General features: G+C 49.7%; 1 protein-coding gene across 4 annotated transcripts in view; it reads left to right on the top strand.

Moving 5' to 3' along the window:
* The window catches only part of RXRA (retinoid X receptor alpha), a 190,036-nt gene that overhangs the window by 44,278 nt on the left and 121,068 nt on the right, over positions 1-24,690 (top strand). The window contains exon 1 of one of the 4 annotated variants that reach the window (XM_048512636.1): positions 3,093-3,224. The exons of 2 other annotated variants lie outside the window; for them this stretch is intronic. The gene's annotated coding sequence lies outside the window, so the exon portion shown is untranslated. Of the gene's footprint in view, positions 1-3,092; positions 3,225-24,690 lie in introns of those variants that run through there. One more of the 4 variants, XM_048512637.1, reaches the window with a different exon arrangement.

Here is a 24,690-nt window from a genome sequence, read left to right as displayed (position 1 = left end):
GCAATCCTGGATACTTTTCTCAGTAACCCGAAAACAGTAATAAATTATTTCCATCTCAAAGGAATGATTATGAACAACCCCTTAGGTCCAGGGTGTGTTGCTGTAGGGCAGTGGTGGCAAACCTTTGGCACTCCAGATGTTATGGACTACAATTCCCATCAGCCCCGGCCAGCATGGCCAATTGGGCATGCTGGCGAAGGGCTGATAGAATTGTAGTCCCTGCTTATCTGAGTATAAGGTCACCCTGCGAGCTGCTGGGAAGAGTTTGGACTTGCAAACTGTCCAGTTTTTGTTTGAATGTCAAACCCCAAAGTCCCAAGGCAGAAAACAGTGGTCAGAAATTCTGGGGTTTCCAGAGGCCTTGCTTTGTATGTCTTGAAGTTTCCCAAGAGGACTCAGTGGATGGTCAATGTGGAAACAGGGGCTGGAGCTCCCATATGTCTGCATGACATTTCCTCTCTATATCAAGATGTTCAGGCGAGTTGCTTTGCTGTGTGTGTGTAAAGTGCTGTGAAGTCACAGCTGGCATGGAAACCCCACGGGCAGGGGTAGGGAACCTGCGGCTCTCCAGATGTTCAGGAACTACAATTCCCATCAGCCTCTATCAGCATGGCCAATTGGCCATGCTGGTAAAACTTTGATAGAGATGAGACCCTAATTATCTGGAAAGCTGCAGGATTCCAAGAGAACAGAAGACTAAGAAGAAGAAGAGTTTGGATTTATATCCCCCCTTTCTCTCCTGCAGGAGACTCAAAGGGGCGTACAAACTCCTTGCCCTTCCCCCCTCACAACAAACACCCTGTGAGGTGGGTGGGGCTGAGAGAGCTCCAGAAAGCTGTGACTAGCCCAAGGTCACTTGGCTGGTGTGAGGGAAGCACAGGCTAATCTGAATTCCCCAGATAAGCCTCCACAGCTCAGGCGGCAGAGCTGGGAATCAAACCCGTTTCCTCCAGATTAGATACGCGAGCTCTTAACCTCCTATGCCACTGCTGCTCCCTGCCCAATAAACTTCCCATTCCACGTTCAAGCTGTGCATTCCAGTGGGTGGGCAAATGTATACCACCGGGTGAGTTTCTGATTTTCTGGTAGTTGTGCTCGCAGGGAACTTTCTCCTCCCCACCCCTTCCCTGACAATTGAGCTAAAATTCAGTTTTGGGTTTAGGCCAAAATGTTCTCATCCATGTGAAAAACAAAAGGAATGTTTCCGAAAGCAAAGGGAAAAAAAACGTGTCTAGCATGAGCAGATTCATCAGTTGGGAGCCTTTGGTGGATTTCTCCGTTCAGCTCCAAGACTGTAGCTGCTGATGAAAACTTTGGAGAGCTTCCCTCGTCCCAGCCTTCTTGGGGTGGGGGGGGGGTGGGGGGTGCGGGGAGGATTCAGGTAAGTACAGAGAAACCATCTATCTACTTTGTGAAACGTTATCTCTTCTCTCCCCCCTCTGCTGTCAATAATTCACGAGAGTATTAAACATTTAATTTCAAATGAACCCTGCCGTTGGGGTTGGGGGGGGGTAGGGGGGGGAAAGGACCAGCTTGGTTTCAGGTTCAGCCGAGGTACTTTTTTTTCTTTTATAATGCATCTGTGTCAATTAGAAAATGACACTGCTATTTAAAATGCTGTTCCATAACCCTCTTTAATTAAGGCAGCGGCATAATACCAATCTGCTCTCATTAATGAATTTTTAACAGTCAAAACGAGACTTGAATGGCGTGCCGTTGTGGAGGCTGTTCTCTTGGAGGCAGAGACCTTCTCAGTGGGTGATTTCCACCCCTACTTGGGGAGGCAGGATCTAAAACATCACTTCCTGTTCAGGTTTGGGCTCCAAACTTCCCCTGTTCTATTTCCTGCCTGAACAGGGAGTCCACGGATCCTAGGGGCTCCTTAGCTTTTTGTCTTCTTTCTCCTCCTTTTAGACACCCCCATTGTGGCCATTCAATCCTCCGGCTTGGTTTCCAAGGGCAGGGAAGGCAATCTCAAGGATCCCCTTGACAAGAGATCCGAGGCTGTCCTCAGACGGTCACATGAATCCCTGGCCTTAGCCATGAAGGCTATTGCACCAGCTTCCACCATATCCAGAGCCATCCTGGTGTGGTTAGGTTGTATCATGGAACTACTACCTCCCGAGGTCAGGGGAGTTAGAGATGGCTTGGAAAGGGTGAGACTTGCTGCCTCCTTTATGTGGATCACGACCCTGGGTGGTCGCTTTCTGCCGCTCGATGGCCTCCAGCGTAGTGGCCAGGCCTTAATGCTTGGCTCCATACCTGGCAAGCCGATAGCAATCCAAATCCATTAGGCCTCTTATTCCTTCCAGGGGGGCAGATTATTCGGAAAGGAACTTGATGACATCCTGGTAGAATCCAAGGAGCACAAGAAGACCATACCCAAATCAGTCCGTCCCGACAGAACCCCCTCTTGGCCCAGATCCACCTACCGGCCTAACACATTTTTCCAATGACCCAATAGGGACAGTAGAGCCTCAAGCTGGCAGAACAAGGGATCCTTCCGCAGAAAGACCGGGTTCAGATCCCAGAACAAATTTGAGAAGACCCCCAGACTGGACCCCAACCCTAGATCCTGACTCAGACCCGAACTTCCAGTGGGGCTTCGCCTTCTCAGCTTTGAGGGTCAGTGAAGGGGAGACCACATCAGCGCCTGGTCTCAGGAGGTGGTTTTCTCTGGGCTACACCATAGAGTTCCACCAACTTCCACCAGACAATTTTCTTCCATCTCCACTCAGCTCCAGAACAGAAGGCCAACAGGACCCGTGCTGCTGTCAATCATCTTCTGTCCATCCAGACCATAGAGTCAGTACCAGCCTCGCAGAAGGGATCCGGTCATTACTCCCACTTCTTCACGGTACCCAAGAAGAATGGCGACTGGCGGGCTATCCTCAACCTTCGAACCGTGAACAGATACATCCTTCTAAAGAAGTTCATGATGGAATCCCTGAGGTCCATCATGGAAGCCCTCCGGCCCGGGAACTTCCTCACTGTGCTGGACCTCACGGAGGCCTACTTGCACGTGCCGATTCGACCATCTCACCTCAAGTTCCTCTGGTTCACCCTGGGGGATCATCACCTCCAGTTCTGAGCCTTGCCATTTGGACTGGCCACCGCACCAAGAGTTTTCTCGAAACTGCTTCTAGGTCCAATAACTCTTCTTCGTCGGCAGGGGGTTCATATTCACCCCGATATTCTGATCCAATCCAAGTCGGCCTGGCCCGGTAACGTCATAATCCTGCCTCTGGTCTCATGCTCCATGGTCTGGCATCTCCAGATGTGGCAGATAGTGGATCCGTCCCCAGCAAGTGCAGAGCCTCTTACTCATAGGTGTCAAACTCGTGGCCCTCCAGATGTTATGGACTACAGTTCCCATGATTTTGGCAGGGGATGATGGGAACTGTAGTCCATAACATCTGGAGGGCCGCAAGTTTGACACCAGTGCTCTAACTGTAGATGAGGTTCACGGAACATCCACAGCTTTCTGCAGAGTTGGGCCTTTGCTCCCTTGAGGCTGGGGAAGCCTGCCAGAAGTGGTATTGGTTGGCTTAGGGGGCTTGAAGGGCAGACAAATTTGTGGAGGGTAAGTCTGCTGACAGGTGCCAGTGAGGTGCAGAGCGACTGACTCTAATCTGGAGAAGTGGGTTCGATTCCCCACTCTTCCCCATGAAGCCTGCGGGTGACCTTGGGCCAGTCACAGTTTTCTGAGAATTCTTAGCCCATGCAGAGGGAGGCAATGGCAGATTCCCTCTGAATGTCTCTTGCCTTGAAAACCGAACGGGGTCGTCGTACATCAACTGTGACTTGATGGCAAAATCTCTCTCTCTCTCTCTCTCTCTCTCTCTCTCTCTCTCTCTCTCTCACACACACACACACACACACACACACACACACACACACACACACACACACACACACACACACACACACACACACACACACACACACACACACACGTATATACAGGGTTGCTGGCAGCTGTTAGCTTGGACGGCTAAGTGGAGCCTCCCTGTTCAGAGGCAATACAAGTATCAGATCCTGGAGACAGTTTGCTTTCTTAACGGAGGAGGAGGAGGAGGAGGAGGAGGAGGAAGAGTTTGGATTTCTCTCCTGCAGGAGACTCAAAGGGGCTGACAATCTCCTTGCCCTTCCCCCCTCACAACAAACACCCTGTGAGGTGGGTGGGGCTGAGAGAGCTCCGAGAAGCTGTGACTAGCCCCAGGTCACCCAGCTGGTGTGTGTGGGGGTGTACAGGCTAATCTGAATTCCCCAGATAAGCCTCCACCGCTCAGGCGGCAGAGCGGGGAATCAAACCCGTTCTTCAGATTAGATACGAGCTCTTAACCTCCTACGCCACTGCTGCTCCTTGTCAGGTTCCCAGGAGCCTCTTGCTGGCCACTGCTGGAAACAGAACGCTAGGCTGGGTGGACTTTGGTAGCCTCTGGCAGGGCTTCGAGTGCCTGTAAATCTCCGAGGCTTGTGGTTTTTCCTGGCTGCGGGAGTTGGCGGTTTAAACGGAGGCCGCTGCAGGTGAACCAGTGAGCTGAAGCCTGCTGGATCCCTCCCAAGGAGTATCCCTTCCAGCCCTGCGTTGAGACCTCTTGCATTGCATTACATTTTGAAGAGGGGCGGGGGCAGGGAAGCAAGGGGTTGGGTGGGAGAGGCAGCAGTGAACAGGATAGGATCGTGGTGGCGAACCTTTGGCACTCCAGATGTTATGGACTACAATTCCCATCGGCCCCTGCCAGCATGGCCAATTGGCCATGCTGGCGAGAGCTGATGAGTGATCCAGCATCTGTATCTGGAACCAAACCACCACTGAGCCTAGAGATGATGGCTGCGTGGCCTTCCTCTTCCTTGCGGACGAGGCCTGGAGGGCTAAGCTGCATTCAGTCTGTGTGGGAAATTTGGGCTTGAAGGTGGGAGAGGCAAAGGTAGACCCCTGAGGTTCTGGTGGGGCCCTTGGGCCATAGTCTGTCCAGTTGTGCCAGCATCCTTCTACTTTCCTGGAAGCTGTTGACCTGTCGGGAGGGAGACGAGACTCCTTGGCCCGTGCGGGGGCTGCTCAGTGGTGGCTCCCAGCTGACATGAGAGGATGCAGCACACCAGCTTGAGGCCCACTGCAGTGGTCCCTGCAGTGTGGGACAAAGTCATGCAGGCTGTTTAGGCCCCCCCCCCCCCCCGGCTCCACAGGGCAGTGTGATTTGCCTGAAGATCATAGAAATGTTCCCTGCTGCCCGTCCCAAGGAGCCTCACGTGTGTCCTACAGGGGACTGCCAGGACCCGACTTGGCACACTGCCCTCTTGGAGGCACCGAAGGGCGGCGCGACTAGCTGAGGGGCAGGGCGGCGGTCGGCCTGAGGATAGCGGCTGGGAGAGGCACAATCTGGGCTCTGCACAACCTCCGGCGAGAGAGCGCCCGAAAGGTGGAAACGGCTAACTTGGCAACGAAGCCGGAGATACAGTTACTCGAGCTGAAGTAATTATGTTGACGTATCCTGCGGTAACCCTATCTCCTAACGAGGACTTAGCAGCTGGAAAGGCCGGGGACAACGGTGCTCCTCGCTGTCCGACAGAGCAGCACAGAGTGTGCCCCATGGCCAGATTTGGAGGTGACAACCCCAGCCACTTAAAGGGGGGTGGGTGGGTTGAAGCTCCTCCTAGAAAGCCCCCCCTCTCCAGGTGAAACCAAAAAAAAACTGAGTCAGTTGCTTTTGACTTTATACTTCTTTACCGTGTGTGTGTGTGTGTGTGTGTGTGAAGTGCTGTCAAGTTACTTCTGATTTGTGGCGACCTTTCGAAGTAATGATCTCCGAAAGGTCCTGTGTTTGACAGCCTGGCTCAGATGGTGTAGAGTCAACTGAGAACCGTGGCTTCCTCTGTTGAGTGACTCCATCTCCGGTTGGGCCTTCCCCTTTTCCTGCCTCTTTCAGCTTTTCTTAGCAATATTGTTTTTTCCACTGAATCTTGACTTCTCGTAATGTGTCCAAATTACGATAGTCTCAGTTGAGTCATTTTAATCTCTGAGGACAGTTCAGGCTTGATTTGATCCAGAACTCACTGGCTTGTCTTTTTGGCAATCTACTGTATTGGTAAAACTCTCCTCCGACCAGTGGCGTGGTGCCCACGGGGCCCGTGCGTGTGTGTGATGCCCTGGGCAGAGCTGCGGCAGAGGTGTGGCCAGGTTGTGGAGGGGGCGTTCTGGGGCCTTCTGGGGCAGGGGCGGGTAGCCCCGCGGCAGGGGAACAGGGTGCGCTCGCTCCCCAGGCGCAGTATCCTTGCTCCGCCTCTGACACCATGTTTCAAATCAATTGACTTTCATCCAGGTAGTCCTCTTCATTGTCCACCTTTTGCATTAATATATATCCGTGGTGGCGAACCTTTGGCACTCCAGAGGTTATGGACTACAATTCCCATCAGCCCCTGCCAGCATGACCAATTGGCCATGCTGGCAGGGGCTGATGGGAATTGTAGTCCAGATGTTTCCAAATAATGTTTGGGCCACACCTGGGTAGCTTTCCCAAAATGCAGCACTGTTGGCTGGATGCAGAGGACGATCCTGCAGGGCTGTGACGTACAGGAGAGGGATGTCGAACAGGTGCCGCTCATTGGACGGGGCTGTGGTTCCCTTCCCTTGCTCACACCTTAGACTTCCAACCAAGAACCAACCCGGTTTTACAGCTGTCTGCAGTTTAAGGCTCTCTCTGTCCTCCCTTCTGCGGGGGATTTAGGGAGCCACCTTTTTAGATGCGGCTGGTATCCGCTCTGGCCTTGGTTGGGATTCAGTCATGCTTTGCTGGTCGGGGAAATGAGCATCCTCCATGCGACCGAGCAGTGGCATTTGCTCGGTTGCTGAAACTCTCCTGAGTCGACTGGAGCCTGGCAGAGTTTGCAGCGCTGATACGGAGGGAGTTTAATGTTGATCGGCCAGGTTCCGCTCTGGAGGTTCCTGCTTTATAGCGATGTAAACCATGGATTGTGGTAGACAAACAGCTGAGCCAAAAAGGAAGAATTGAGAGATCAACTTTGAACACAGCAGGGAGGAGGGAAAGCGGCTTTCGCATCTGGCGTCTCCTCCTTGGGGTGGGACTCATGAAGCCGCTCTGCTTTTGGCTCGATGCTTTCTGCCCTTCCAGTTTTGTGCTTTTGTTCAGCACACCAGCAACCCAACCAGTTTTTCTCCTGCTAGAGGGGGGAGGAGAAAGCTACATCTTTTTGTGTTTTCCAAATTATCTCCTCGTAATCGGAATGAGAAAGTCATTTGGGATGTCATTTACAGCGGGGAAGATCTGCTGTTTAAACTTGGCCTTCTGAAGGCTAGTATCTAAAATCTGACCCACTTTACAGCCTTAATCTGCAGCAGTTTTGTTTGTTTGTTTATTTATTCTCAACATTTATACCCTGCCTTTTCTCCTTTATTGAGAAAGACCTTCAAGGCTAACAGGTTGAAAACAAGGACAGTAATAACAATCTTAAAAACTATTAAAGCCAAGCAAAACCATTGTTAAAACAAAACCAAACTTTAAAAAAAACCATAAAAACGACAAAATGTCAGCCAGGAAGGAGGAATGCAGAGGAAATGCCTGTGCTATGCATGCGGAATTCAACCTCGTGGTACCCTGTTTTCAGTGGCGGGATCCAAAAATTTTAGTAACAGGTTCCCATGGTGGTGGGATTCAAACTGTGGAGTATTAGTGCCAATGAGCTGGGCCGAGGAGAGGGACACTGACGAGGCGTGGCGGGCATTCGAGGGTGGGGCATTCCTGGGTGGGGCTATGGCAAGGATGCAGCCGCTCTTGCATGAGTCCTTGAGGCGAGAGCGAATGCATGCAGGCGCTGGGCTGCCGCGCTACGCAGTGCACCTCCTGCTAGACTGCTTCCAGTTCTGCGCGCTACTGCTGAGAGGAGGGGCGTAATGAAGGCAAAAATCACGTGGCAAAATCACCCATTAGTAACCCCCTCTCGGCACACACAAATAATGAGTAACCTACTCTCGGGAACCTGTGAGAACCTGCTGGATCCCACCTCTGCCTGTTTTGAACACTGTGCTCATATTGCTGAACTTCTCAGCACTGAGTTTTGAAAAGCAGCTTAGCCTGAATTCCAGTGCTTTCTATGGAGCATTTGGTTTCAGATGTCCAGTGAATCTAGATCCGTGGTGGCGAACCTTTGGCACTCCAGATGTTATGGACTACAATTCCCATCAGCCCCTTCCAGCATGGCCAATTGGCCATGCTGGAAGAACTGATAGTATGAATCCATAACTTTATCTAGATATAAAATTCCCTGGATCTAAAATATCTAAGAATTCTTATGTGTCTGACTCTTCTCACACTGCAAACTGCCCAGTGACAGACACCGCTTTGTATTTCCCTGTTTTTGCTTCGTTTGTCATGGGGAGAGCCACCCTGCACGCATGCTTCAGTAGCTGTCTTGGGGAGAGTGACCTGACCTAACATCGCCCGGGAAGTTTTCATGGTTAAGTTTTCATAGTTAATCAACTGCCCACCTTGCATGAAAATTTAGAAATTTATTTAGAAAATGCAGATGCCATTTCTCCAGAGAGCTGCTCAAAGTGGCCTGCAGCATATGCTAAACGTAGCAACGAAAGCTGAGATTAGAAAAACCAATTGTCAAATAAAAATAACCCAGTCACCAAAACCAAAATGAAAAGCCTCAGTCCAAACCTGTTGCGTCCCACATGGACAGTCTAAAGCAGTGATGGCGAACCTTTTCGAGACCGAGTGCCCAAATTGCAACCCAAAACCCACTTATTTATTGCAAAGTGCCAACACGGCAATTTAACCTGAATACTGAGGTTTTAGTTTAGAAAAAATGGTTGGCTCCGAGGCGTGCATTTCTCGGGAGTAAGCTTAATGGTAGTGGGTGGCTTTGCCTTGAAGCAACCATGCAACTCTTCCCTAGGAAGGTTTACTCAGAAGCAAGCCCCATTGCCAGCAACCGAGCTTACTCCCAGGTAAAGGATCGTGTTTTAGTTCTTCGCATGAAAATCAGTGGGGTTTAACAGCGCTTAACAGGGTTACCTACACTGCTTCCCCAAAACTAGGTCTTAGGTTTAATGCTAATAATCGAGCCCAGCAGCCCAGGCGAGCCTAGATGTGTGTGTGTGTGTGTGTGGGGGACCCTGTTTGCGCGTGCCCACAGAGAGGGCTCTGAGTGCCACCTCTGGCACCCGTGCCATAGGTTCGCCACCACTGGTCTAAAGAAACAGTCATATCTCAAAACATTGCTTGCTACATAATTGTCCTTATACAAATGGAGAGAATTTGCACAAGCGCTGATAAGCATAACATAACTTCCACCGCTGAATGTGGATTTCTTTGCCAAATAACAGGAGAAGTTTGTCGGCATCTGTCTTCTTCAAGGGGAGGTTTGACAAGTAGGTGGCTATTTCTGTCTTTTAAGCTTCTCAGACACCTCAGCGGTTTCCAACGATCCCCGTGCGAGGATCATCGGGAGATCTTTTGCCTTTAAACCTCTCAACTTCTCAAGAGGGAAATAGCAAGAGGCTTGTGCGAGAAGTGAGTCCAGGACTCACTGGAGGGAAGGAGGAATCTGCTCCTTTAGTGGGGAGGGGGCTGGTAAAGTACCCCTCAAAGACCCCTCAAAGACCCAGCTGCTGCGTGTTCTCTACCCCTTTCCCTGTCAGAGACGTCATCAGTTTTTGCCATCTCCTAATAGAACGCTGCTTGTGGATGTTTGCTTTCGAGAAATTCAGGAAATCTGCGATCATATTCCATGTTTTTTCCCCTGCACTTAGGCAGAACTGACAGTCTCTGTCCCTACGCAGAAGGTAAACCTCTGGCTGGCAGCTGGAACAAGCCGGCACTGCGCAGATTCACTGGGCGCACGGGTGGGTGAGGGGCAGCAGGCGGGGCCAGAGATGAATCGCTTGTCTCCCCTTCTATTGCTTTGCTCCCCTGCCAGTAGATCCATCAGCCAGATTGCGCAGCCTTGGGCAAGCCCGGGCCCAGCAAGTGGTCCATCACGAAGCGAGGCTGGCTGCCCTCTTTCGCCCCCTTTCCCCTCACAGTTTGGCCTGGAAATATTAACACCACAAATCATGACGCTCGCACAAATTGAAGGCCAGGTTCCTCCGACTTGCACCCGAACCGTTTCCAAGGCTCTGGCAGAAGGAAGCGCAGATGAGATTTTCTAGCTTTTTAAAAATAAGACCCTATTACCGTGTTTCCCCGAAAATAAGACAGTGTCTTATATTAATTTTTGCTCCCAAAGATGTCTCATTTTCAGGGGATGTCTCATTGTTCTGTGTTCTGTTCGTCGGGCATGCTTCCAAACAAAAACTTTGCGACGTCTTACCTTCGGGAGATGCCTTCTATTTCGCACTTCAGCAAAACCTCTACTACGTCTTACTTTCAGGGGATGTCTTATATTCGGGGAAACAGGGGATGTCTTGGAGGAATCTCCTTGGATTTCAAACGTGATTTTTGAGGCGTTTCTCTGGCTGCCTGCCTTGGGACCTGACGAACTAGTAATGGCCACGGGTTCCCTTCTGTTCACCCGCTTTGGGATCTTGCATTCACACACAGGCACGCACTGTCCCGCCTGCATTATTATTCCTCTTTTCACTTTCGTTTGGATCCAGAGCTGGTTGTGCATGAGGCATTTTGCGTGCCATTGCCAGGATTTGGCTACTTGGTTTATAGGGCCTATCCAGATGATGTCGGTGGAATGGGTGTGTGTGTGTGTGTGTGTGTGTGTGTGTGTGTGTGTGTGTGTGTGTGTGTGTGTGTGTGAACTCATGGCATTTAGAGTTGTCAGCTGTCATGGAGAATCACGTCCTGTGCTTCCTTTAATAGAGGCTTAATGGGATATTATTTACCTCCATCCTGTGAAAAGCTTTGGCTGCCTCGATTCACACATTAAGCCTCCAGTAAAGAGACAGGTCATTTTTCTCCTGACCCGTTACCAGCTCTTGTGGCCTGCCGGTATTTTCTGCTTGCTTTTCTGTGTGCGTTTGTGTGTTTTAAACTTCAGTTGTGGCCCATTCGAACTGCGCGTGATGTACCCAATTGCCTATCTAGTGTGGACGGTCAAAGCACTAACTATTGAAACTTTTCCGACTTCCTGCCCCCTTCAAAAAAAACCCCTCATCTCTTTGTTCTCCTTCCAGTCCGATGAATTACTTTTTCTTTTCTCTGCGCCGGCTGCTTCTTGCCCGATATTCACGGTTAAAAGTTGCATCATCAGCTTTCCTTCATTTTTTATTTTGCAGCAGGCTACGTCACTGGCTCGAAAGAAATGATTATTTCATCATGTTTGCATAGCAATAACAGCAATAACATGAGCGCTGACCTTTGGCTTGCGACAACATAAAATTCTATACATAAGCCTCCTTGCAAGAGTGAGGCGTGTCATTGGCCTGCCTGCAGTGGGTAAACCCCCTGCCCTTGGCCTCTGTACCCCCCTTGAGAAACTGAAGAAGGGGGAGGGGATGAGTGACTGGAAAATGGTTTCCATAGTGATCCTCTAGGGGTTTCCCAATGTCTCTGTGGTTGTTACCATACAGATTAGGGGAAAATCCTAGAGTATCTCCTGGAAGTGATATCACATGCTACCCAAGCGCCACCCTCAAAACCTCCTGGCATTTGCCTATTATTAGCTACTTATCCATTAATTAGCCTGAAAACAATTAGCCTGCCGGGAGAAGTAGGATCTATGCTGCAGGGATTTACTTCTAAGTAGAAATCTGGCGGGATCCTGCCAACGGGGCTGGATTTTTTGTGTAGCAGTTTATTACATGCTTGCGTTTTGCAAACCCTGAATGCGGGAAAGGAATAATTGACTAGAACCGGAACACGGTTTCATCTTTACTGTATTTTATAGATGGAACCGCCAGTGCATTTATTACTTGGCTGTCCCTTGCCATTCTTGTGCATAGATTCCGCTCTGCTCTGTGGATTCACGTGGCGTTCGTTGGCGTGGCCGTTGCCTTCTGTTGATTTGAAAACCAAATGTGCAGAGCTTTGTGGTTAAGAATGTTCCGGAGGAAAGCGATTGCCCTGCATCTTGCAAAGAGTTCCGAATGTACTTTGGCAGCTGCTGCGTGTGAAAAAGTCACTCAGGTGTGTGCAGTGTTGCACTTTTAGGTCATGCACAGGTACTTGCGTGCCGTGCAGGTGGGATGCATCTTTTCCCTACTTGGAACCTGATTTTCCAGAGCCCCTAAGGAAAGGGTAGCTCTGAAAAGCAGATCTCGCAATCAAGAGTTTAGCAAGGGGAAAACGGGGACGGAGAACAGAAACGAGGACTTTCCCTGGTGAAGGGCTGTCATCGTCATGAATTATAAAAGTGAAAAGCAGGAAGAGGCATCCAGCCAGCTGCTGGAAGATGAGTTAATGTCTCATTCCCGGGCTTTCTGTCATGACAACGATGCGCTCAGGTTCTTTCTCTGCGCTCACGAGTTCGTGCGGCACATTCAATTGGCGACGGGGGACCAGCACGTAAAGGCTTTTCCTGGGAGCTCAAGAATTGGCAAGCCGTTCCTTGGAAGGATTATGCCTGCGCTTGAAGGACGAGGGATTTGCTTAGAAACAAATAAGTTAAGGAGGGCTGATGCAGCATCCCCATTTAGTATAGTATTTCCAGCTAATTGGTAAGGAAGCTTAGCTGGAGGTGTGAAGGTACATTAAACAATGGGAAGAAAATCCCTTCTCCGTTCTATTTTGTCTTTCTGTTTTGACAACCCCCACATGCTGTCCTTTTTCTGCTTCCTTTCCCCCACTTAACAATGCACATTTCTTTGCCAGCCTTTCCCCAGTCTTTAGCGTTATTTATTATTTGTTTACATCATTGATACCCACCATTCTCCTGGAGGTGACTGTGGGCATCTTGGAGTGGAAACTGGGGACGGGAAATCCCCCACCCCACAGTGGGAAACCGGCAGCTCCGTTCGGGGCATTTTCTGTGGTTGTGTCTGAGAATGGGCTGGCCCTACAGATATTCAGGGGCTACTTTCAGGAAAACTGTTTTTAAAATTTCAGACAGCCTTTAAATGGGTCAGGGGGGTTCTGTGATTTGACTGTGTTGGAGTGTTGGAGTGTTATGATTTCAGCTTTTGAATGATTTGATTTTCAAATGCTTTAAACTATTTTTTGGGGGGACAGCAACCTTAAAAATGCTTTGAAGAAATTAAATGTAGCAGTTAGAAGCAGAATGGTCTGACTAACAATGAAGTAATCTGCCAAACCGGTTATTGGTTGCCTAACAGATTCGTCAGATTTTATAGTGACATAATTGAATTAGTAAAGGGAAAGGAACTTGTGTTCTGTTCTTCAGCATTATTATTTTTTCCTGGGTTTTGTGTGTTAAAGATGAAATACATCTCAGGGTCATAGAAATAGCACATGCGGTGATTTACCTACCATCAGAATGATGCATACTTTGTGATTAGTCTTTTCTGCGTTGGCTGAATGAACCCATGAATTTAGAATGTATTTGCTAAGTTTTCCATTTGGTCTGTCCACTTCTTGGTCCAGCGTTTGGATAGTTTGTTGGGGGAAAGGAAAAAGCCAGTTGATGCTTTCAATTCCCCCGCCCCGCTCCTCACAGTGACAGGTGCAAGAAGGCTGCGTATTCCGCAAGAATGGAGCATGCACTCCCCAGAACAATGCACCACACAAAGGGTCTTTTGACCCTTGCGGAGCCAATCCATGCGCTTATACAGAATACTTGCAACCTCGGAAATTATGTATGAGGTGGGGACTTGGCGGTTTTACAAAGGAAGTGGTCAGTCTCTCTTGGAAAGGGAAGGGGGGTCCCTGCCACTTTTGGCCAGCCTTAGCCAAATGAAGATTAACTTCGCACAGGGATTTAGGGCATCGACGGTGACGTGTGGCCCGCACCCTGTGGGGGAATATTGCTGGGCATTTCAAAACATTTTTGCTTCCGTTGAAACTCTTGGCTAGAGCAGGAAGTGCCAAATTTGTGTCAGTATTTCGCTAAGGTGGAAAGTTCTTGACGTCTGGGTTTTTCACAGGTGGGGGTCGATGGATGACTGATGGACAGGCCGGCATCGACTCCTCTTTCATGTTCTTTATTTCTGTGGCACGGGTAAAATCAGGGTGACGGTGCTCGGGCCGATCTTTCGAGGCAAATGGCAGGTGGATTGGTTTTTTTAAAGGTTTGCCTTGGTGTCGAGGGGCCTTTTCTGGACCCTTGCCGCTTGAATTCTCAGGACCGTTTGTGTGTTTGGGAGCAGCAGTGGCGTAGGAGGTTCAGAGCTCGTGTATCTAATCTGGAGGAACCGGGTTTGATTCCCCACTCTGCCGCCTGAGCTGTGGAGGCTTCTCTGGGGAATTCAGATTAGCCTGTGCACTCCCGCACATGCCAGCTGGGTGACCTTGGGCTAGTCACAGTTCTTCGGAGCTCTCTCAGCCCCACCTACCTCACAGGGTGTTTGTTGTGAGGGGGGAAGGGCAAGGAGATTTTCAGCCCCTTTGAGTCTCCTGCAGGAGAGAAAGGGGGGATATAAATCCAAACTCTTCTTCTTCTCTTCTTTGTGTGTGTGTGCGCGCGCGCATATGTATCGAGGCACACAGGAGAAATCCTTTCACGCACTTCCAGAGGGCTGGGTGGGCCTAGTGCTTGTGCTTCTCCATTGACCTTCGTGCCCGCTGGGATTCGCTTTGCTCCTCCCGTGTTTTGGATGATCCGCTCAGGCCTTGGAGGCCCACTTAGCCTTTCTCCCTCTGCAAAGCGGAAAGGCCTCTGGACCGGCTGGGCTGCTGTGGTTGGTCTGGCCTGCCACGGCTGCGTTGCTGTGGGAACAGGAAGGAGGTCATTTATCTGGATGTGGCGCGTCTGTGCAGAAGCGGGGCGGCCGGGGCAGCATTTTGCTCGGCGGCTTCCTCGGGTCAAAGAGGGAAATGTGAAAAGAGGCCAGGATCTTTCCCACAGTACCCTTGCAGGGTTTTTCTTCCCTGGAAAGCTGTACGGTCTGGTTAGACGGCTGGTTTTCAGACTTGCAGCCTTCATAGGGACCTTCCATCTCAGTTAGTCTGCCAAGAAACACTCGAATGCCTGTGTTAGACAGCCGGTGTGCTGTAGAAGGTTCTGGGGTACATTGTAGGACATTGGTGGCGAACCTATGGCACTGGTGCCAGAGGTGGCACTCGGAGCCCTCTCTGTGGGAACGCGCACCCAGAGTTCATCAAATGGGCGGGGCAGAAAATCACACACACCCCCCCACACACATCTAGGTTGGCCTGGGCACAATTCTTTACCTGGGAGTACGCTCGGTTGCTGGCAGTGGGGCTTGCTTCTGAGTAAACCCTCCTAGGGTCGTGATTCACCCATTTGAAGCGTTGCATGGTTGCTTCACCAAGCTTACTCCCGAGTAACGCGCACCTCGGAGCCAACCGTTTTTTTTTCTAAACTAAAACCTCAGCATTCAGGTTAAATTGCCGTGTTGGCACTTTGCGATAAATAAGTGGGTTTTGGGTTGCAATTTGGGCACTCGGTCTTGAAAAGGTTCGCCATCACTGTTGTAGGATGACCCTGAGTTGTGGGGCGGAAAATTGATGGATGCTGCATTTTTCCGTGGAGAGTTTTCCGCCTTACGTATGTAAATACAGTCTATTTTCTGTGGTTGTCGGGGCTGTGGTGCTACAAATCAATCATGTTAGTGGAACTAAATCTGGGATACGAAACAGGGACAAAAGGCGTGTTTAGGGGCCAGTTTTTTTTAAAAAGCAAATTTTTGCTAACATTGTTTAATTTTTAAAAAGCTTAAGTCAGCAAACGTTACAGGAAACAGAATGGAAAAAATTTAAAAAAGTTTCATTTAAAAATGTCAAATTTTAACCGAATACTATTAATTATACTACACCATGTGGTCTGTACCCCGTCAGCGTTTTCATTTCTTTGAAGCGCTGTAAGTTTAATTATTAAATAAATCTCTTCTGTTTTAATGATCGACTTGCTGGTATTCGAGATTTCCAGTATTGTGCAAAAGTTAGCCGTGTCTCTGTAATCACTGAACTTTCTTTGGAATTCCATAATATATTTTCAGGAGTATTTTCTAACCAAGGTTAAATATTTAAATTATTTTATTTCAAAGTTGAACCGGAAAATTATTTAGAAAAATTTCTGAATCAACTTTTTCCAGAAAACCCAGCTCACTATTCCAACCATTAGGACGCAGCCAGAAGCCACCCAGTACAAACATGATGGGAAAAGCTGGTCTAAATTTTTACCAAGAAACCTCCTTGTTAATCTTACATAGGGCCTCTGGATTCCCCAGGCCACAACTGGGACGTCATAAGAACATAAGAACAAGCCAGCTGGATCAGACCAGAGTCCATCTAGTCCAGCTCTCTGCTACTCACAGTGGCCCACCAGGTGCCTTTGGGAGCTCACAAGCAGGATATGAAAGCAAGGGCCTTAAGAACATAAGAACTAGCCTGCTGGATCAGACCAGAGTCCATCTAGTCCAGCTCTCTGCTATACGCAGTGGCCCACCAGGTGCCTTTGGGAGCTCACATGCAGGATGTGAAAGCAAGGGCCTTAAGAACATAAGAACTAGCCTGCTGGATCAGACCAGAGTCCATCTAGTCCAGCTCTCTGCTACTCGCAGTGGCCCACCAGGTGCCTTTGGGAGCTCACGTGCAGGACGTGAAAGCAAGGGCCTTAAGAACATAAGAAAGAGCCTGCTGGATCAGACCAGAGTCCATCTAGTCCAGCTCTCTGCTACTCGCAGTGGCCCACCAGGTGCCTTTGGAAGCTCACATGCAGGATGTGAAAGCAATGGCCTTCTGCGGCTGTTGCTCCTGAGCACCTGGATTGTTAAGGCATTTGCAATCTCAGATCAAAGATTGGTAGCCATAGATCGACTTCTCCTCCATAAATCTGTCCAAGCCCCTTTTAAAGCCATCCAGGTTAGTGGCCATCACCACCTCCTGTGGCAGCATATTCCAAACACCCATCACATGTTGCGTGAAGAAGTGTCACGGTGCTGCTCCACACAAGGACACACTGGTGTGATTTTCCAGTTGCTACTGTGGCTGCCAGTGTAACGTAGTGGGAATAGGTCTACCAGGTTTCTCTATGGCATAGGTGTGAAACTCGCGGCCCTCCAGATGTTATGGACTGCAGTTCCCATCATGCCCTGCCAGCATCATGCTGGGAGGGGATGATGGGAATTGTGGTCCATAACATCTGGAGGGCCGCAAGTTTCACACCTGTGCTCTATGGATTCCCTGCCCCAGTCTCCCATCAGTTTGCCAGCTGGAGCATCTAAGTCAGTGATGGAGAACCTTTTCGAGACCGAGTGCCCAAATTGCAACCCAAAACCCACTTATTTACCGCAAAGTACCAACCCGGCAATTTAACCTGAATACTGAGGTTTTAGTTTAAAAAACAGTTGGCTCCAAGGCGTGCGTTACTCGGGAGTAAGCTTGGTGGTAGTCGGTGGCTTTGCTTTGAAGCAACCGTGCAACTCTTCCAACGGGTGAAACACGACCCTAGGAGGGTTTACTCAGAAGCAAGCCCCATTGCCAGCAACTGAGCTTACTCCCAGGTAAAGGATTGCGCTTTAGTTCTTCGCATGAAAATCAGTGGGGTTTACAGCGCTTAACAGGGTTACCTACACTGCTTCCCCAAAACCAGGTCTTAGGTTTAATGCTACTAATCGAGCCTAGATGTGTGTGTGGAGGGGGACTCTGTTTGCTCGTGCCCACAGAGAGGGCTCTGAGTGCCACCTCTGGCACCCGTGCCATAGGTTCGCCACCACTGATCTAAGTAGTTATCTTTTCTCAGGACCAATGTTGCACAAATGTTCCCATGCACCCATCGGCTTGCTTCAGAAATAGAAAATCGGAAGTGAAACTTCACGCTTTTTGAAAGTGTTCCCCATCTTACCACCACCGTTGCCATTTTTAAAAATGCAACTACCTGGTTCCTGTGACTGCAGGAAAAAAACCCATGCACAATAACTAGAATCAGGCTCCATTCTCTTCTCTGCCTTCCATCTCTTTCCATCTGCAAGGGCAGTTGCTTCTCTCATCTCTGATCTTTGGCCTTTTAGACTTTCAGAACCTACTGGAAAGATTCCCAGTTGAGACCTTGGTTTCACAACAGGGCTCTTTGCTCTGTAGGATTTGGGCCAAAACTTCTTGCAGACAAGCTACTTGACAGTCCTTTCTGAGATGCAATTTCTGAAACCAGGCAGGACTGAACCTGGCATCTCTTGGAGAGTGTTTACCTGACTCCCCCCCCAGCCCCCCCCCCCCCTTAGGCCAACTCCATCTTCAGACAGGCTAAAGCAGTGATGGCGAACCTTTTTAAGACCGAGTGCCCAAATTGCAACCCAAACCCCAGTTATTTATCGCAGGTGCCAACCCGGCCATTTAACCTGAATGCTGGGGTTTTAGTTTAGAAAAAAACAGTTGGCTCCCTCTTCCTCTGCCCCACCCGCTTGAGCAGGGGCCAGCCTGCTCTAGCCTCCAGCAAGTCCCGCGTGCACCGCTCTGTGCCTCTCTAGCATCTCTGCCTCCTCTGCACCCCCTCCCCCCGGGCAGAAGCCACCCGGAGCACAGGCACCAGGCCCACCAACCGAGTCCTCCCTGTCACCACGGTGTGCGCACGTCGTGTTTAGTGGCCCAGGCCAGCCTTGATGTGTGTGTGTGTGTGTGGGGGGGTGATTTTCCGCCCCCCACATGATGAACTCTGTGTGTGCATGCCCACAGAGAGGGCTCCGAGTGCCACCTCTGGCACCCGTGCCATAGGTTCGCCATCACCGGGCTAAAGGTTAGTGAAGCATCTGGAGACCGGTTGCAATTTGTTAGGTTTTGTTGTGGCCTGAGAGCTGCTCATTCACCTTTGATGCTGCGGAGGAGTGTGGATTTATTCTCTGCGTTTCTCAACCCTGAGGAGTCTCAGGATGGCTTAAAAACTCCGTTCCTCTCCCCACAACAGACACTTTGTGAGGTAGGTGAGGCTGAAAGAGTTCGGTCAGAATTGTGTTTAGCCCAACGTCACCCAGCGTGCTCCATGTGGAGGGGTGGGGAATCAAACCCAGTTCTCTAGGTTAGAGTGTGCGGCTCATGCAGAGGAGTGGGAAATCAATCTGCCCTTGGAGAATCTCCTCTGATGAGGCCAAAAATTGGCAAAACTCAACCTGGAAGCCCTTAATGGCAGATGCCAAGAAGGGCAGTCAACTCTCCCATTCCACCCTGTAACAACACAATGGGACCATGCTATGAAGCAAACTACAGAGGCATCTGGAGAAAGCTCATCACAGGGGTGCCATTTTGAGGACAGCCCTGTGTCCTCTGTAATGCAGAGCTACATTTCAAGTGTTCGTATAATGAAATTGGTTCTGTGAATTGGTTCAGCCTCCTTAAGGGCTTCCAGGTTTTTGCCAATTTCTTTCTTTCTTTCTTTCTTTCTTTCTTTCTTTCTTTCTTTCTTTCTTTCTTTCTTTCTTTCTTTCTTTCTTTCTTTCTTTCTTTCTTTCTTTCTTTCTTTCTTTCTTTCTTTATTTCTTTCTTTCTTTCTTTCTTTCTTTCTTTTCTTTCTTTCTTTTCTTTCTCTCTCTCTCTCTCTCTCTCTTTCTTTCTTTCTTTCTTTCTTTCTTTCTCTCTCTCTCTCTCTCTCTTTCTTTCTTTCTCTCTCTCTCTCTCTCTTTCTTTCTCTCTCTCTCTCTCTCTTTCTTTCTTTCTTTCTTTCTTTCTCTCTCTCTCTCTTTCTTTCTTTCTTTCTTTCTTTCTTTCTTTCTTTCTCTCTCTCTCTCTCTCTTTCTTTCTCTCTCTCTCTTTCTTTCTTTCTTTCTTTCTTTCTTTCTTTCTTTCTTTCTTTCTTTCTTTCTTTCTTTCTTTCTTTCTTTCTTTCTTTCTTTCTCTCTCTCTCTCTCTCTCTCTCTCTCTTTCTCTCTCTCTCTCTCTCTCTCTCTTTCTTTCTTTCTCTCTCTCTCTCTTTCTTTCTTTCTTTCTTTCTTTCTTTCTTTCTTTCTTTCTTTCTTTCTTTCTTTCTTTCTTTCTTTCTTTCTTTCTTTCTTTCTATTTATTTATTTATTTATTTATTATCATTTTTATATACCGCCCCTCCCCCTAAGGGCTCTGGGCGGTGAACAACACAATAACAAACAATTACATTAAAACCCCATTTAAAAGCAGCGGATTAAACAGAATTGCATCGGCATCCAGCATAAAACTTCACAAAACTTCATAAACCCACCCTGGAAAGAATAAACCCAGAGAGCTGGGGCCCCATAAAAATTAAGGGGTCGGTCCAGAGTGTAAAAGGGGGGAGGAGGAGGGCGAGATTCTCAAAGGGCAGAGTCTTTCCCCCTTTTGCTCTATACCAGTGGCATAACCGCTGATAGGAACATGGGATATCCCATGTCCCCAGGCCCATGCCATTTCGTCACGCGTTGGGAGGTGGCAGCACCCCCCCCCCACTTAACAAAACGGCACGCGCTCGAGCCTCCAGTCACCAAGCTTTGTTCCCCTCCTGGCCTCCCTGCAGGCCAACTCTTGCCCTCCCCAGACCCTGGGGAGCGCAGGCTGACCCGGGAGCCGACCTGCCGCCGCAGTGGATTTCTGAGTCCCGCCCCCTGAGCCCCACCCTCCCGGGATCTCCCTGCTGGCTCCCTGGGGGGGGGGGGTAGGCGGTCATGCCCCTGAGCGCAATTTAGCCCTGGTATGGCTCTGCTCTGTGCGAATTCATTCTGTCCCTTTGTGAGGCTTCTAACCCCAGCTTAACAGCACGTGTATTGGGAACGGCTGTGTAAACATTGGGGGAACTTGGCCTTCAGTGGAGGAAGTTGCTACAGGTTGTGCCTCGCCTGTTGGCGCCTGAGCATCCAAAGGCCGCCCAAAAGAGAGTCAAGACCACCCTTCCAAAGTCTGACCAATTGCTTCGCTTCATCTCTGGCATGAGGAGAACCGGGGGAATTCTCCGGTACTGATCGGACGTGTGGAAAGGTTGACGGGAGGAGGCAGGAGTCCAAGTGGAGAGAGAATGGTTTTGACGCCCGGCAACTCCTTGGCGGGCGCTGAGTTTGTGGCATTGTTGTGAGGTGTGACTGCGGTGGAAGGAGTTGCTGCTTGCGATTGGTCATTTTCTCTGGAGATCATTGGCAGATCTCCGGTTCCCAGAATTCCTTGCTTGGAGCTCATGCCAAACTGGTTTGCATTTGTAGCGTAGACGGCCTGGGACCATCGTATCTTTGAGATCACATCACCCCATATGTCCCTGTAAGGCCTCTTCACTCAGTTGAGGCCAATCTATTGGTGATCCCTGGCCCCTCAATGATGCGGCTGGCCTCCACACGGGCCAGGGCCTTCACAGCTCTGGCCCCGGCCTGGTGGAACGCTCTTCCTCCAGCTGTCCCGGCCCTGCGGGATCTCGGCGAGTTCCTGGCCTTTGGAGGATCTGGCCGCTGATGGTGCCCCCCCCTTTTCTCTTTTCTTGGCCCCTTACACCTGGGCCTCTGTCATCTAACGGGACCTGCCGCCCCTCCCCCTTGGGAGAGGATTTTGAAAGTGGGGTTGTCGGACGCCACTTATACCTATATTTATTAAATTTGCTATACTCAGTCTTTTATTGTTTCTATGGCTGCTTTTAAAGGTTTTAGTTATTTTATGACTGTATTATGTCTATATGTTGTACACCGCCCGGAGCCCCTAGGGGATAGGGCGGTATAAAAATCCAATGAATGAATGAAAGAATGAATGAATGAATGAATGAATGAATGAATGAATGAATGAATGAATGAAGAAAGAAAGAAAGAAAGAAAGAAAGAAATGTGTTGAGCCCGTTGCCACGATCGACCCCCTGCTGTTCTGCAAAGTATTTCTTTCCCAACTTGTTTTTGTTGTTGTTGCTGCATTGAAAAGAGGAGAAATCCTGGATACTGTTCTGGCAGATAAGGAAGCGATCAATACCTGGGTGGCCGAATTCTAGGAGCCGAGCTCTCTTTGAACACTTTATATTGTTTCCCTCATCCTGTCAAGTGTTCAGCAGATCTTAAGTAGAGGAGTGGCAAAGCAGTCCTCTGTACATACTCAGACAGCTGACTCACGAAGTGGCTGCTTGCGTACAGCGGCCAGTTACCCACCAGCGCTCTGGCCCACGGTGGGATCGGAAGTGTGTCGGAGCAAGAAGTCTTGCCCCAGCGCACTTCTCTTTGTGGTGTGCCGAAAGAGGAGGTATGTCAGGGCAAGATTTCTTGTCCCAGGCGCACTTCCTCTTGCTCCGTGTGGGCTTCTTGCTTTCCACAGAGAAAACGAGAGCGCCTCTGGCACATCTTTTCTGGCCAGAGCGGGGTGAGGACGAGGAACGCCCTCGAGTCGGTAATCAGCCAGCTGCCCCTTGGCAAGAAGCAGAAGCCCCACGGCAAATAACCGCTGGAGGAAGTCCTTCTCTGTCTGGCTGTTCCATGCGGAATTTCCACGCTGTGCCGGAGTCCTTCCTTGGGCGACTGCTTTCCCATCTACGGCGTGGGCCTCGGCTGCCCGTTTGAGCTCCTGGCTCTGATTCAGGAATCTCATGTTATTTCAAAAGCGTTTCCAGCTTCCTCAGTAGGGATTAGCTCCGTTTCTGTTGTCCTGCGCCCCACATCTGGAACGCGTTACCTTTGGGTATTGGCTCTTAGCGTGAAGATGGCTGGCAATCGTTGTCTCACCTGTGCCTCCTCTGCCCAAACAGGAGAGCAGTCTGGGAGAGAGGTGCCCCGTTTGGACTTCCAGGAGCCAGTTTGCGAGTTTGGGATCGGGATGATGCCTCTTGCCTAGCTGCGTGGAGGGAAAGAGTCATGCCTCTTTGCCCAGAGAGTTAATGTGGTGCTATTTACCAGGTGACGGTGTTGTTTACCTCTGTGTGATGAAAAGCTTCAGTCACCTGTTTCCACATGGTGATGGCGGTGGAATGGGCTGTTAAGTTGCAGCTGACCCGTAGTGAAGAAGAAGAAGAAGAGTTTGGATTTATATCCCCCCTTTCTCTCCTGCAGGAGACTCAAAGGGGCTGACAATCTCCTTGCCCTTCCCCCCTCACAACAAACACCCTGTGAGGTGGGTGGGGCTGAGAGAGCTCCGAGAAGCTGTGACTAGCCCAAGGTCACCCAGCTGGCGTGTGTGGGAGTGCACAGGCTAATCTGAATTCCCCAGATAAGCCTCCACAGCTCAGGCGGCAGAGCAGGGAATCAAACCCGGTTCCTCCAGATTAGATACACGAGCTCTTAACCTCCTACGCCACTGCTGCTCCCGTAGGGCAGTGGTATCAAACTCGCGGCCTTCCAGATGTTATGGACTACAGTTCCCATCAGCCCCTGCCGTAGGGTTTTCAAAGCAGGAAGTGGTTTGCCATTGCCTGCCTCCATTTCCAAACCCTGGTGTTTCTGGGCAGTCTCCCATCCAAGTCCTTTCCATGGCTGATGCTGCTTATCCTGTTTCCCCAAAAATAAGACCTACCCCGACAATAAGCCCCAGCACGATTTTTCAGGATTTTTGGAGGATGCTTGAAATATAAGCCTTACTCCAAAAATAAGCCCTAGTTACAGATTCCCCGGCGCAGCTGATACGGTCACATGGGGGGCGCAAAATCATCGAAAAAAAATAAGACATCCCCTGAAAATAAACCCTAACGCTGTGGTGGCGAACCTATGGCACTCCAGATGTTCATGAACTACAATTCCCATCCATGCTGGCAGGGGCTAATGGGAATTGTAGTCCAGGAACATCTGGAGTGCCATAGGTTCGCCACCACTGCCCTAATGCATCTTTTGGAGCAAAAATTAATATAAGACCCTGTCTTCTTTTGGGGGAAACAGGGTAGCTTTGAAGATCTTACAGTTTCGGGATAGCCGTGGCCGTTCAGATCAACGGCCATTTCTACGCCTCTGTTAAAGGGACAGGAGATTTTTATGCAAACCTGCTCGTTGGCAGCCCTCCATTGTGCATTTCCATTCTTCTGTTTGGGAGGCAGAATGGCGCACAGTAATAGAACTAAGTAAGAATTAACAAGCAAATAAAAATGATAATTTAAAACCGCACCACTAAACAATCAGCAACTGCACCACAGCTGGGGATGGACTTAGTTTTTTCTTTCCTGTCCATCCGTTTTAATTCTCCCTCCCTAAAAAATAATAATAAAAAAACAGAAAGGCAGTGTGAATCGCTGCTTTTAGCCAACGGTGCTAAAGCTTTGCTGGCCCACTTGGACCTTGGTGGGAGCGTTCACTCAGCGTTAAGCCTTCATTCTGTCCCGACTGGGTCCCCGCAGGGTCATCGACTAATTAAACGGGATGGTTCCCTGAGCAGCAGACGGTATTGATCCGACCATTCCTTCTATTTGCACACAGATGTTGCAGCTGTGCGGGTGGCCAAGCGGCTTTTGTGTCAGTGTCCCAACGTGCTCTGCTCTTCCCTGCTTGGCATGCTGATTGACAGGTGCTGCAGTTAACCAAAGCGTACCCCCTTCCCTTGTTCCTCTCAAGGGGGATGTTGGGAAAAGGAGCCCTGTCGGCTGGGTCACAGTGTGGACAGTGGGCTTAGCTGGTCCCCTGGATCTGGCTTTAGCTGCATTTGCTCCCCTTCCCATGGTCTGCCGCGCTTTCCCTCTTCGGTTCTTTTTCCCGTGGTCTGTTGTGGATTTGTAAGCTCCTGGGGTCTGAAGGAAGAAGAAGGAGGAGGAGGAGGAGGAGGAGGA

The sequence above is a fragment of the Sphaerodactylus townsendi genome, linkage group LG12 (assembly GCF_021028975.2).
Source record: "Sphaerodactylus townsendi isolate TG3544 linkage group LG12, MPM_Stown_v2.3, whole genome shotgun sequence".
NCBI classification, from domain to species: domain Eukaryota; kingdom Metazoa; phylum Chordata; class Lepidosauria; order Squamata; family Sphaerodactylidae; genus Sphaerodactylus; species Sphaerodactylus townsendi.
Note: the sequence above shows the minus strand (reverse complement) of the source record. Positions and strands in the feature narration are given on the sequence as shown.